The 5,158-nt window shown below is 38.4% G+C and overlaps 1 pseudogene; it reads right to left on the reverse strand.

The window, feature by feature from the left end:
* Window positions 1–728: 728 nt before the first annotated feature.
* LOC119338501 overlaps window positions 729–5,158 on the reverse strand; it is a 13,735-nt pseudogene continuing 9,305 nt past the window's right edge.

The following is a 5,158-nucleotide window of genomic DNA, read 5'->3' on the forward strand; positions in this document are numbered from 1 at the left end:
AAACAACATGTGCCTTCCGGATAGCTTCGTCGACGCATGTGTTGCAACTGGAGATGTTTGTGTCTCTTCGGCATTGTGCTAGGGCATATGTGGCCTCTCCTTACACGATGGTGTCTCTGGTGAACATTCTTGGAGAAGTTGACACCTTCCGAGGCAGTGTCATGACCAAAGACTTGAATGCTTCTTGGTACCTCAATCCTGTGTAGTTCCTACCAGGGCAACTAAAGCTCAGGACCTGGCTTGCAGCGGTACTGACACTCGGGAGCAGAGAAGCCAAGGCAACTAAAAGAAATTATATCTTCATGCTAGGCAACTTCATCTAAAAATAAAAATAAGAAGTAAATGTTAGTTTAGTTAATGGTGGCAACTATATCTTTTTATAAAGGGAAAAGTATATTTTTCGTCCTTAAACTTTTACGATAGTTTAGAAATCGTCCCTCAACTCCAAAACCACCAAAACTCAGTCCCTCAACTATTTAAACCGGATATTTTTCGTCCCTTAGGTGGTTTTAGTATGATGTGAATCCGGTTTTGACTAAAAGTGGCCATGTGGCCTGGTTTTATGACTTAGCGTCCCGTGATCCTGAGCTCGCCGGTGCGATTCACACGGCAGGTCTCAGGGTCGACGATCTTGGCGACTTGGCCACGGTGGTGGGCGGCAGGAGGCCGGCCGTCCCGTATCGGCGGCCTCCTCGGCCGAGTCTGTAGACGCGCCGATGGTCGTGCTCTCAATCAGCCCGTACCCCCCGCAGGATCTCCATCGACAACGTGCAGAGGAACGTCTCCATGGTGTCGGAGTCCTCGAGGCAGAGGCTGTTCGTCACCATCTGGACCATGGATATTGTAGAACAAGAGCTCAAGGAATCGATATATCGCACAGGTTTACATCTTTGCCGTGCTGTACAACAACCTAGCTAAATTAAAGATCAGTTAACGACCCCTACTAGCTAGCGCTGCCAATCCTGTGCAATTGAGCGCACAACCGAACGTGCGTGCATGGGAGGAGGAGGTCCTGAAGACGTGTGCCAAGTCCTGCATGATGCGATCCTGGCAGCGTTGAGCAGGTTGGTAGTGGTGACGGCAGCGGCGAGCGCGCCACGCTGGAAGTGGACCGAGTTGGGGTAAAAACTAGGTCACGTGGCCAGTTTAATCAAAACCGGTTTGACATCATACTGAAACCACCTGAAGGGACGAAACTTATCGGGTTTACATAGTTGAGGGACTGAGTTTTAGTGGTTTTGAAGTTGAGGGACGATTTCTAGACATTCGCAAGAGTTCGAGGACGAAAAATATACTTATCCCTTTTATAAATACGAAATGCATAGCTTTGTAATTTGCCCAACTAATCAATCAAATATATGAATTATATTCTACTTATAATGCAAGACGTTTTTCGACTGTAGTGTAGTGTGGAAAAACGTCTTACATTATGGGACAGAGGAAGTACCATTTTGGTGGTTTAATCATGCTCTAGTTTTTTTTACCTTCCCCAATTAGTCATCTATCCTTAGCACACAATGACTAGTTGCTGACAATAGAAAACCTCCTCGAGCATGATTAAACCACCAAAATGGTAGAAAATATTGCGTATATTATGATACAATAAACTAAACGATAGGTATGATGGTGGTTGAGCTCACATCTGCGCACACTTATGTCCCCCTTATGCCCTGCCCTAGTTCACTAGCTTTGCCAAAGATTGTGATATGCATATAAGTAAAACGAATCAAAACACCAAGTTCTAACCACATGCAAAGATTTAAGTCCAAAGTTGATATATATATTTCAAAAATGAGCCAATACATTTCCTTTTGTACATAATAAGAAAATCAAGTTCTTCTATGGATAGGACCTCTAACAATCATCCATAATAGGAACATTCTGTTTTCCTCAATGTGTGAATAGACTTTAGTTTTATGGCATACATACATGGATTCAAAAGCTATAAAAAATAGATTTCATAAAAAAGATTGGTTAGTCTTTAGTGGGCTGGTAATTTATCAAATTAGTCGTTCTGTGCTCATCATTTTCCATGTATGTTGGGAGGTGGCAATTAACTGCATTTTGTAGACATACTGGCAACCATGTGGCGTACTAATGTTTCTCATATTTGCCATCAACAGGTGAAGATCTTGCTTGTTTATCTTACATGTTATATCTTATTGTTTCGTATAATTTCAGAATGCTAGGTATTCGATACATCACATAGGCCAATGGTCAATTACATTCGTTAATAAAGTTATAGTTAAGCATTCTTTATGTTGTGATTACTTAAACTAAAGAACATACCATGGTTAAGACCATCTCTGTACACATGTGTGCCCCTTGTGCCATGCCCTGGTCTACAAGCTTTACCAAAGATATGTCCACAAACAAATCCATGTCCTCAAAACACCGAATTGTAACTAAACAAGTCGAATGACCGTGCGCTGCCCTGGAACAATAAACTTAGACATAGAGACATTTATTGGTTCAAACATGGGGGAGGGGGCATTGGCCCCCTCAGCTAAATAGCTTGCCCTCTACTAGTATATTGTATTCGTGGTGTAAACATATTTTATATCAATTGGACCATCCTAACCCGAAATCCTATCTACGCACAAGACGAGCCCGTCGTAAGCGAGCCTAACCAAGACGAGCCCGTCGTAAGCAAGCCTCAAGACGCTCGCTATTGCCTGGATAGGCAACACGAAGCGGAGGTAGCTGTGCAAAGGAGAGGATGAGCATGTGTAAGAGATGGGCGATTGTGCACGAGTGGTCTGACGAAGTGGACGAGCGCGAGAAACTAACTCACAGCTAAAAGTTCGACGATACTGACAAACTGAATTTTCTAAAACTGACGAACTAATTTTTTTGAAAGTTTGATAGCACATATTTAATTGACGAACTGAATGTGTGCATTTGTCAGCATTTCCACGTCTTGGCTCAGTTTCAGGTTAGTTAGATTAGGCTGTTGTGGGAGCTCGTGGGATAGCAAGATTTCAGCTCATGCAGCGGCAACATATCTGCGTACGGGTGGACGTGGAATAGCACGGCCGGAATACGCGTTCCTAGCTATACTTTCGTTCCTTTCGGTTGTATAAGCAAAACGACGTCTTCTCGATCCCCTTGATTGCTCGTCCCCAGGATCGCTGGTTCGCCTTTCACGTTTCATCACGGGCATAGAACACTGCTTAGGTTGTTGACTGGTGACTTTAACATAAAAGTTCACAAAGAGTCATAAATTCATGAAAAAAGTTCAAAAAAAAATATAAAGTTTTGCAAAATGTATTGGAATTTAAAAAAGTTCATCACTTTTGAAGAAAAAACTTCACAAATCTGAAAAAAGTCAACGACTTTGGAAATAAGTTCACAAAAAGAAAAAAAATTCATCGATATTTTGACAAAGTTCATCAAATTTGAAAAAGATAAGTCAATTTTGAAAAAGTTCACAAATATTTAAAAATGTCCAAAAAATAGAAAAATGTTCATTGAATAAAAAAAACAGTTCATCAAATGAAAAATAGTTCAACGCATTTAAAGATATTCAATGATTTGAAAGTTTGTCAAATTGGAAAAATAGTTCAACGCATTTTAAAAAATATCGAATTTGATTTTTTTTTTGTCAAATTTGAAAAAATCTCATCGATTTTAAAGAAAAAGTTTAAGAAATCGATAAAAGTTCATCAAACCCAGGAGAAGGAAAAAAGAAGAAAAGAAATACAAAATCAGAAGAAAGAAAGAAAGAAGAAAAGACATAAAACGATGAAAGATAGCACATCCTGGTCGAGGGTGGTGGGGTGCTTACTGCAGTGTACAATTAACTAGGGCGATCTCGGTTCGATTCACAGAACTAACAGATATTTTTTGCGGTTTGAATAAACTGAAAAACATCTACATGGGCCGCCCCAGTGTAGAGGGTATGCGTCCGTTTGCGAATTGCCGTCCATCGGGAGGACCCAGATGGGCAAGCCCAGCAGCGCAGGAGCCTATGGCCTGTTTTTTTTTCTGTTTCCTATTCTTGTTTTTTGCTTTATTTTTGTACTTTTCTTTATACTTTAAATGTTCTCTCTCTCTCTCTCTCTCTCTCTCTCTCTCTCTCTCTCTCTCTCTCTCTCTCTCTATATATATATATATATATATATATATATATATATATATATATATATATATATAGATAGATAGACACACACACACACACACAAATAATCTTCAAGAAAACATTTGAAAAATGTACACGAGTATTTGATAAATGTTGAATAAGTATTAGAAAATGTTGAACAAAATTTTTAAAAATGCTGAATAATATTTTAAAAAGGTTAAACAATTATTTTAATTTTTTGAATAATTATTAAAAGTCTGGAAGAAGTATTTGATAAAAGTTGAGTAAGTATTAAAAATTATTGAACATTGTTTTGAAAAAAAATGTTGAACAAGTATTTCGAAATGTTAAATAAGTATTGTAAATGTTGGACATGTATTTAAAATTGTTGAATAAATATTGGAAAATGTTCAACGGTATTTGAAAAATGTAGAACATGTATTTGAAAGATGTTGAATAAGTATTAAAATGTGGAACATGTATTTTGAAAATGTTGAATAAGCATTCGAACAATATTGAGCGTGTATACAAAAAATGTTGATCACTTATTAAATTTTTTTTGACATATATGAAAATGTAGAGTGAAAAGGAAAACAAACATAAGAAAAAAGAAAAAGAAAAACAAACAAAAAATGGAGATGAAATAGGGAAAACCTAAATTATTTGGGTTTAAGTTGCCTCATCCTAGTACCATGTCATGAAGTAAAGGCTAGTTGGTCAGACGCTGTTGCTGGAAAGTGTGGACCCGGGTTCGATTCCTTGGCGTGCTCTATTTCCTCTTCGTATATTTCGGCCCGATAAGTGTCTAGCTTTAAGCGAGTGGTCCTCTTTGAGCTCGGTGAGAAATAGGTCTCGCGCGCTTTCAGCTAATACATGTGGACACCTCCCGGCGGGGGAAGCCCAGATGGGCCGGCCGAGCCGCGTGACAGGCAAAGGCAATTTTTTTTTCTGTTTTCTGTTCTTGTTTTTAACTTTATTTTTGTACTTTTATTTATGTTTTAAAATCTTATACACACACACACACATATATATATATATATATATATATATATATATATATATATATATATATATATA

This window comes from Triticum dicoccoides, chromosome 7B, assembly GCF_002162155.2.
Source record: "Triticum dicoccoides isolate Atlit2015 ecotype Zavitan chromosome 7B, WEW_v2.0, whole genome shotgun sequence".
Lineage (NCBI taxonomy): Eukaryota > Viridiplantae > Streptophyta > Magnoliopsida > Poales > Poaceae > Triticum > Triticum dicoccoides.